We start from the raw sequence: 10,282 nt of genomic DNA on the forward strand, positions 1-10,282 counted from the left end.
ATATTCAACTTTGTTCAATGGATAGAATGTGATGAAAATTTTAAGATAAGTGGAGGTTCGTTGGAAAATGTCACAACGTCGGAGATTGGAAGTTGAATCTCTGAAGAAACATTATGGAGTGGATATTGGATTTATGATGGGCAATCATTAATTGATTGGATGACTAGGAATATATAATGCTTGATCTTTGATTGGATACTGGATCAACGATGACGAAATTATTGTCACTCAGAAAACACAGCGTGTCAAGTCCAACATCCAATCAACAGAACAGAAATTACGTTGATCTTGAAATTTACAGAAATTACGTTGATCGTGGAAATAGAATCAACAGAATTTACGTTGATCGTGAGAATTACAGAATTTACGTTGATCGTAAAATTTACGATAAATTCACGTTATTGCCCACGCAGCTATTTTGAATCTAAAAATTTTCACTATACCCACCCGAGGAATTTTTGTGTCGGGAGTGAAACATAGTTATGAATAATAAATAATTAATTGCTTTATGCTTATAACAGATTAATTGAACACACTAAAAGGCAAATTATCGCAATTTTAACCTAATTAATGGCAATTAAATGTAGGAAGGTTCTTCTAGCAATTCTAAGGAGAGAATCCTAAGCCAGCTAGCTGCGGCCTGTTGCATGATTATTTATTTTATGATTATTATTATAATCATGATTATTTTATATAAATAGCCGTCAAAATACGCCATAACGAAACTCGACAATAAGTGACATAATTATTCATTATTATATATGGTCACCGCACAAAACATATGCGAAACGTTTTTCTATTGTTTTACGTTACGTTCAAAATCCAATTATTTTCAATGGGAAAACACGTAACATTTTCTATATAATACAATCAAAGTGAATGAAATCCGATTTAAAATATATGTATTCGAAATCTTATTGAAAAAAATTAATTCATTACTAATTTCATTCATTGACGCGGTTAATATTTGAATATTTCGGTTGTAATTTTAATTGCGTAAATCAATTAATATAACATAGGCGGCGCACTCCCTGCACATCGCTATGCCATGGCGCATGATGTGGCGCATGATGTGGCGCATGATGTGGCGCATGATGTGGCGCATGATGTGGCGCATGATGTGGCGCATGATGTGGCGCACGATGTGGGGCATGATGTGGCGCATGATGCGGCGCACAATGTGGCGCATGATGTGGCATGATGTGGCGCATGATGTGGCGCATGATGTGGCGCATGATGTGGCATGATGTGGCGCATGATGTGGCGCACGATGTGGCGCATGATGTGGCATGATGTGGCGCATGATGTGGTGCACGATGTGGCGCATGATGTGGCATGATATATGGCACACCGTGTGGCGCATGATAAGAAGAATAGCATGCGGCGTATCATGTTAAAAATATTCAATACTTCACGATATAAATATCCTAACAATTATTTTAGAGGAACTATATAATGATAATGAATTGAAGTTTAATTACTTTAATTAAAAGTCCACGGGAGTTTTAATCACGGAGGCCCAGGCGACATCAAAAGGAATATTTATTGATATATCGACGTTATCTATAACTATAAATGTATGTTATGTATGTATGTATCTATGTATAGTTATATCGAAGGTTATAACTATACAGCTGCTATACCCTGCGTGGGTGGAATAATTTTGTAATCAAGGGGTTGTGGGCTTATTAAGGGGTTTAAGGGCTCATTAAGGGGGGTTCATTAAGGGGTTTAAGGGCTCATTAAGGGGTTTAAGAGGGGTTCATTAAGGAGTTTAAGGGCTCATTAAGGGGGTTCATTAAGGGGTTTAAGGGCTCATTAAGGGGGGTTCATTAAAGGGTTTAAGGGCTAATAATGAGAGGTTCTAAGTGGCAAGTGTTGGTTCTGAAGCCTTTGTCTGTGATACGAGCCTCCCGCTGGGCAGGTCTTTTGTGTGCTGCCAACACTTCTGTGTGTTTTGTGTGTCTCAGGCACACAGGCTGTGTGTACAGGCTGGAGTGAAGTGTTTTAGTGACACAAGGTTTGTTTAAGATGAACTTTATGTATTGTCAATGATATAAACCGAGTGAGATATTATCATGTAAATTAATTATTGTAAATTAGGATGAGTGTTGAAAATTAGGTCAATTATAGTTGATGTTATAGGTATGCCGTATATTATTCCTAGTAATAAAGTATTATCATACCTTATTATTAATATTATTATTATACCTTATTATTAATTATATACCTTATTATTAATTATATACCTTATTATTATATGTATGCCTTCCCTTGATTACAATTAATGTACGATTCAAGACAACATTTGTATGGGTATATACAACAGCCAAAAGATACGTTGAAAAAACTCCTGTTCTAGCGCTAATCACGAACATTCTAATTAATTTCCATACGAATAATTTATGCGAATATTATTATGGTTTGAACATGAACTAAAATTCTGTGCTCAATTTCATTTCATTTATTGCTCTTTTCACTCATTGCTAAAAGTTACTGCGAGATAATCTTAAATCGAATTCCTAAATTTATTACATCTAGTACTACTTTCTCAATACATTTGATATCAAATTAGCTTTTAATACATTCATTCAGCTACAATAGGAGAAGATTACAAAAGTTTTTTTTTTCTACAATTGTAACACCTGCACGGCTCAGAGACATCACTTCAGCTTGTAATGCAGATAAGCGAACTAACGCAGCTATTGAACAACCCGTCTCACCATGCCGAATCAATTAATGAATATTAATTGTCGACTAATGAACAGTAGCGGACGCTGGTCCCGGAACATGAATATCCGGCAACGTATCGCTAATTGGGTGGAAATAATGGCTGAAATAATGGCGCCGAAACCCGCGGAGTTGTGAACATTTTGCCATGAGCTGGATCCGCGATACTTTTTGATATACTTTTATACTTTTGATATACGCGATATACTTTTTGATGAAAGAATGGCTGAAATTATGGCACCAAAACCCGCGGAGTTGTGAACGTTTTGCCATGAGCTGGATCCGCGATACTTTTTGATATACTATTATACTTTTGATATACTTTTGATATACGCGATATACTTTTTGATGAAATAATGGCTGAAATAATGGCACCAAAACCCGCGGAGTTGTGAACGTTTTGCCATGAGCTGGATCCGCGATACTTTTTGATATACTTTTATACTTATGACATACTTTTGATATACGCGATATACTTTTTAATGAAAGAATGGCTGAAATTATGGCACCAAAACCCGCGGAGTTTTGAATGTTTTGCCTCTGGCTGGGTCCGCGATACTTTTTGATATACTTTTATACTTTTGATATACTTTTGATATACGCGATATACTTTTTGATGAAAGAATGGCTGAAATAATGGCACCAAAACCCGCGGAGTTGTGGAAGTTTTGCCATGAGCTGATACTTTTTGATATACTTTTATACTTTTGATATACGCGATATACTTTTTGATGAAAGAATGGCTGAAATTATGGCACCAAAACCCGCGGAGTTATGAACATTTTACCACTGGCTGGGTCCGCGGTAAGTTTTTGATGAAAAGTGAGATTCTTGTGATCAGTTTCTTCTCTTACATTCATTTTAACGCAGGTGCGCAGCTGCTAATTAACTGATGTTATATATCTTTGATTTACGGTAGAGAATGCAAGGTCAAATTTTCGTTGAGTTATCATCAGAAAGTGTTTGATCAGAAGTGGGCTAAAATAAACTGTAAGTGAAGACCGCAATAGTTTGTTCCGTGAGATGGTGCAGCACAATAAACCAAAGTCTGAAAATTTTGAAGATATATTAACACATTATATTGATATAATTAATATTTTCTAAAACGGCTGCTGTTGAAATAGATTAATAAGTTGATTATTCTATTATTAGTAATTAATTGACAGAAGAAACCTCTTGACACTGCGAGTGTTGGGAGTCGCTTAATTATTAAAACTTGCATGAATGTAGGAAACTTTCATTCACCATTAATCGTGCATGAATGTAGGAAGTGATGAAAACTTTCATTCACCATTAATCGTGCATTTGGCGTGTGATGAATGATTATAGAATGGAAATGGTTAGTGTCCAGGTAAATGGTATAGTTACGAACAATAAGTGTTTCGTTCAACTCCAAACTTTCTTATTAATGATATAGGAGGTCTATAATTTAAGTGTTTTAGTGAGGATCTTGATAACGTGTTGAAGTATCGAAAAAAATATTCAAGCATGTTAAAAAATGTTCAAAAGGTCTTAACGAAATGTTAAAATATCTTTACAAAGTATTTATGTGTACTAATAAAGTTATTAAGTACCCTAACAAAATAATGCAGAAACAATGAAATATTGAAGTATCTTGAAAAGATTTTGGTGAAACTTCTGCTGAAAAGCAAGAAAATTTATCTGAAATTGGCATTTTCAAAATTAAATTCTCTCATTAATTTATCACCAAAATATTGGAACAATTTCTCGAACAGCGACGTAAATCCATAAAAAGACACTCATAAATAATATAATTATTAAACGTGGTAAAGATTTCCTCTTTTTATATTAAAATAATAAACATAATTTGGTTAAGTGATAAACCAGCTAACATTTTATAGCGGTCTATAGCGCTACAATTGTATCGGTCTATATATGAACAATTTTTTTTATTTCGAGTAATGAACCACCACAGCCCTTATCTCGTAATTTAATGGTTCATCAACTTTTTGTTTATCGTTGGTCGTTAAAACCTGAGATATAAGATTACAACATATGCATAATTATATAGGCTTGAGGACACTTTAACAACCTACATAGCTGAGCGAATGCGCATCCAGAAAAATGACTGTGTTATATTGCCTAAAGATTGACGCCCATACGCCGGGCCAAAATGGGTCAGACTGGACTATATATAGAATTTTGGACAAACTCAAACTCATTTATCTGAATGATGGTCATGAGCTTCTAAATCAATGTGAGTGTCGACACAAATCATGCGCAGGGTTTTAATGCATTTGTGGTTGACTCACTTTGCTGAAATTTCGACTGAAAATTTGACTTAAATTCTATCTAAAATCTATGGTTAATTATCGGATGAAAGTTTGACTAAACGCTTGTCTGAAAGCTTGGCTGAGAGTTTGTCTGAAAGTTTGGCTGAAAGTTTGGCTGAAAGTTTGGCTGAAATGAGTTTGATGAACTATGAATAACACTGCCAATATAAGAAAAAAGTTTTTTTTTTCTGTAAAAACGGCAATTTCTTGGCCTAAATATAGGTGAAGGCTTCGTATACGGGAGACTAAAACAATATCCGAGCGTTGTTTCGTGAGTATGAAGGATTGAAAGGAAATATATAATATATGATGGAGACAAGCACTGCAGAAAAATACGTAAAATTTCCCTCGATAGTAGTAATTGTCACATTATTATTAATCTATTAAATAATCATACATCAATTAGTTATCTATTGAAATCTATTGTTCTTTATTCGATATCAAACAAATATCGGGTTTCGTGTCACTGCCATTACATCGAGTTTTATATAGTCAATATCGAGATTAAAATTATAGTTCATACATATCTCTCTATAGTCTCTCGACTATATATTACTATACTATATAACTACTATAACTCGACTACTACTATACTATAACTCGACTATAGTTCATGTAACTGTCTCTCTGAACGATTTGTAATGAGAAAAAATGCAATTAATTATAAAGATAACAATTTCGTGCTTTATAAAGGCCATGCACGCGATCATCATAATAAGTATAAGATTCCTATATCTGCATACTTCCATATAGCAAAATAAGGTTAAATGCGTGTAAGGATTTGGGAACTCCATTAATTGTACTGTTACATATCGCAAAACTTGTTCAGGTGAAGTGATCTCTATCATAAATATACGAAAATGTATACAAATATATGTGTGTGGAGATTACGCCACACAACGTGTATATGGGTGTGTAATCCCTGTTTTTTTGAGCACGTATTTTGGCAAGACAACTAATGCAGGTATACTGGAATTTAGGAAGTTTTTTTTTGTGATATGTTACTAAGTTTGTACGAAAATTTGATTTATGACACTTCTAAACTTCAAGAATCTTTATTGGCGAATTATATATAATATCTCGTGTTGGGTATCTCATATATTTGGCCATTTTATTGATGGAAATTATAAGAGGATTAAAAGGCAGAAAATTATAATGATTGTAATCAATTTACGTTAAATCATAAAAAAAATTAAAGTCGCATAGAGTTACGAGAGCGAATACCAAATAATTAACCTTCTTAATTTTCGCGTTAGATGTCATGAATGATATCGTATGGTAAATGAATACACATGAATTATAGAGGAAGACATGAATGTAATCGTATGAAAAATAAATACACATGAATTATTGAGGAGAGCATGAATAAAATTTATGATAAATGAAGACGAATTACTCGTCAAGAAAAGGTTCCACGTAGTTAAACAAGCCTTATATTTCAAACGCTCACATATTGAAAGTTTTTATTTTTTTTGCCATAATTGACTGAACTGTTGCAGTGCTGTAAATGGGTGCAGGTGCCAAATAGGGACCACCTACAAATTGTGGCAAACTCTGCTTAATTGGACAAGGCTTATGATTTTTTTACAAATAGATAAATAATTAATCAAAATGATTTTTACGCATATGATCTCTTCCGAATATGATCACTTTAACTGCGTGTAGAATAGGAAATATACTACCACATATTGGATTTTAAAGCTATCAAATTGAGCAATCTTGGTTGAAATCTACGCACAATATTGATTGAACAGGAACTATATATCTCATAGAATTTATTTCATGTTTATAGACATTTTGAATATTTTGCGAGACAAGCATAGAAATAACTCAAAATTATTTTCAAAGAATGTCATTTAATTATATACTCAAATTCGGACTAATGAATTTTCAAGCGGTGTGCATGTGCATTATGGTTTAAATTAAATTCTGATTAAAATATTCCAGGCATGCCGCACTATAATAGAACGGTATAGTAATTTAAGTGGACGACAATATAACATCATTAGTTCAATTATGGGAATAAACACGTAATTAATTAGTTGTAGGTTAATGGTTATTGATATAAAATATATAGTAGAATGAGACTTATATGATTAATAATTTTAATATAAACAAATAAATTTAAAGTTTACCTTATGGTCAATCGATGTGCGCAGATGGTTGAATATATTCAGGACTTACAGCACTAAATATCTAGCACTAGAGAATCTCACTAGTAATGGATGGATCAAGTTATTATGTATCACTTTTCAGGATTGTAAAAGTTCACTTATCACGAAATGAAATAAAAATGAAGAGCTAACGACACACAACACATCGCTACCACGACTTCGGAGCAACTGGCCCTCGTGCGTGTGTCGTGGTCGTGGAGATAGAGAACTCCGCCTCTGCACCTCCGACCTCCGCTGCCTTAGCCTTATTTAATTAACTGATTTTTACTAGAGCAAACATGAAAAATTTACTAGGTTATAGACAATAGATTTAACTACAAGTATATTTATCTTAGCAATATATTTTGCAATGTACGAAATAATATCGATATAATAGCAGGTCTGGCAATTGGGTTGCACGTGTGTGATGGTGACGTTTGGTCTCTCACCTTAAAGGCTGAGGGTGTCCATCCTCCGAGCGGACAAGTCCACCCATGGCCAGTAAAGTCCCGCCTTAGTTTACACATTCCTCCTCCTCCCTGAGGACGCCAGTAACGCCACCTAGTGTCTGCACTAAACCTAACAATAAGCCCTAAAAAATCGCCTGTAGCGATGGCTCTGAACAATATTGGGATCGTCAGGACGTAGCCAGAACAGCGGCGCGGGATGAACTTCAAAACCTCGGCTCTTCCGGAATGCAAAGATTAACGGGGCTCGTAGCGCCGCTCCGGTCTGGCGGTCCGCAAACGCGACACTTTTCGGACGCGGATGTTCAACAGAGTCGTTTACGGTACAAGAACTGACTGAGCTGTTTACGGTACATGATTTGATTGAGCCTTTTCCGGTAAATGGTTTGAGTGAGCCGTTTACGGTAAATGGTTTGACTGAGCCGTTTACGGTACATGAGTTGATTGAGCTGTTTACGGTAAATGATTTGACTGAGCTGTTTACGGCAAATGGTTTGACTGAGCCGTTTACGGTAAATGGTTTGACTGATCTGTTTACGGTACATGATTTGATTGAGCTGTTTACGGTACATGATTTGGCTGAGTCGTTGACGGTCGATGATTAAATTGAGTTATTCACGGTTGATGTTCAAATAAATCATTTACCGTAGAAGATTCTACAGATTCATTTACGTTCGATGATTGCATTAAGTTTTTTAGGTTAATTTCAAATGAGAATTGAATTACGCAAAGAGAATTGAAAACATTGCGTAATTTTGCGTTGCAGTCCTCACTTTTCGTTGGATGATTTTGAATACTGGATTCTTTTAACTGACTTAACATTCGCAGCCGAAATTATATGCTTGAATATTGATTAGCACCAGGTAATGCATGATAGCAGCTGAAGGCAATCTGATAAGGATTTTGATTTATAACTTTAATCTGATTTGAATCGTTCCTGTCACGAAAAATCAATAATTAACAATAATAGCTTATTGTTAATTTATTATATATATAAATATATTAATTTGCTTTAATAAGAATCGGATGGATTTTTAAAGTAAAAAAAATGATTCGAAGATTAATATATATTTGCTTCAACAGAAAATGAATCGAGTTCGATTCTTTCAGTTTGTACGTCCTTGTTTTTAATTATAGAATCTATTTCAATCGCATAATTTTAATTTCAATTAACTTTTTAGCCCAATTTATGTGCAAAACTAATTTAGTGGGGAAATTATATTCAGCTTCGTCATGGATGCAAGTCCAATCAAAATACATAGTTTTAAATATTCCGCAATTCATTAATTATTTTGATTTTAAAATCAGCAAGCTGACCTCTGCCTTATTTTCTTACTTGTGTTAAGCATCAATTCAGAAAATATAGCTAGATATTGCTTGTGCCTATATTGCCTCTACCATAAATCGTATCGATCAAACATTGACTCTAAATCTTACAAATTTGAAGTCATTGCAGTATTAAACTCTTATCAATTTTCAAATAAGCTTGAATATAATTTTGTACCAGCAATTAAGGGGAACATGACACTCGTTGCAGAATAATTGTGGCTTGCGCTATAGCTAAAATTATTAATTTAAGTTCAGCATCAGCTCGCAACTCGAGAAACCCATGCCTTAAACTTCAACTTAAAACTCATTTGTAAAAAAATTTTATTCATAATAAAATGTACGTTACATGCAATTCTAGTATCAATACTTTATAGCAAGTGTCAGTATTGAATATAAAAGATAAACTTCGTAACTTATGTCCTGCAATTAAGGTTGATACCTTAATAACGTTCATTCACGCAACAGACATAATTTGAATTTGTAAAGTAATGCTAAATTAACACATTCAAGTTTAGATGATTTTCTACGACATCACCGACATTTTTTTTCCGAACGCTTTTGACAGTTCACTTTATCCTACAAATATGAATGTTATTTTTTTTCAGTCAAGTATTTATAGAATTAGTATGTTTAAATTTTCTTCAAATATTGGCTATACAGCGAAATTAAAGATAAGTTACTTTAAAGGCCTTGAGAAATACGTTGACTATACAATAGCCTTGCTACAAATGAGAGCTCTAGTTTTCCCTTCGAATGAATCAAAATGCCCAACAACAAATGATTTTATACGACTTCAAAAAGAACTTTTATTTAAGTTATCAAAACTTGATTATCAATTTAGCATACATACAAGTTTGGCATTTGGAACATTTAGAATGAAACTATTATTTAATTATCGTTAGCTGATGCTCTAACAAAGCAGCATTATTTTTATTTTAGTCAGGCATGCAGGTCACATTACTTCTCAGTCGTCTGCCATTAATTAGACTAAGATTAAGCTCATAAATGTCACATATGATGCCTATGAAGTGGAAGTGTTTCAGATAAACGACTGTATAGGGTATATAAATAGGAATAATACGGCAGTATATTCGATATAATATGGTGCATATACATGTATACATTAAAATAACGTGTAGTTAATATAACATTGTGAGTAAATTTTACAGTAACACGGTAGGTATAGTCGATATAACATAAATAACACATAGATAAGATAAAGTTATTATAAAATTGTGAGTATATATTACAATAACACGATAGGTATAGTCGATATAACATAAATAACACTTAGATAAGATAAAGTTAT

At 33.7% G+C, this 10,282-nt stretch overlaps 1 protein-coding gene across 1 annotated transcript in view; it reads right to left on the reverse strand.

Annotated features, from left to right (window-relative positions):
- The window catches only part of LOC108670435 (GATA-binding factor 2), a 35,400-nt gene extending 28,045 nt beyond the window's left edge, over nucleotides 1-7,355 (reverse strand). The window contains exon 1 of the mRNA XM_018157909.2: nucleotides 7,160-7,355. The gene's annotated coding sequence lies outside the window, so the exon portion shown is untranslated. The remainder of the gene's footprint in view (nucleotides 1-7,159) is intronic.
- Between the last annotated feature and the right edge of the window lie 2,927 nt (nucleotides 7,356-10,282).

This window comes from Hyalella azteca, unplaced genomic scaffold (genome assembly GCF_000764305.2).
Source record: "Hyalella azteca isolate HAZT.00-mixed unplaced genomic scaffold, Hazt_2.0.2 contig10944, whole genome shotgun sequence".
NCBI classification, from domain to species: Eukaryota; Metazoa; Arthropoda; class Malacostraca; order Amphipoda; family Hyalellidae; genus Hyalella; species Hyalella azteca.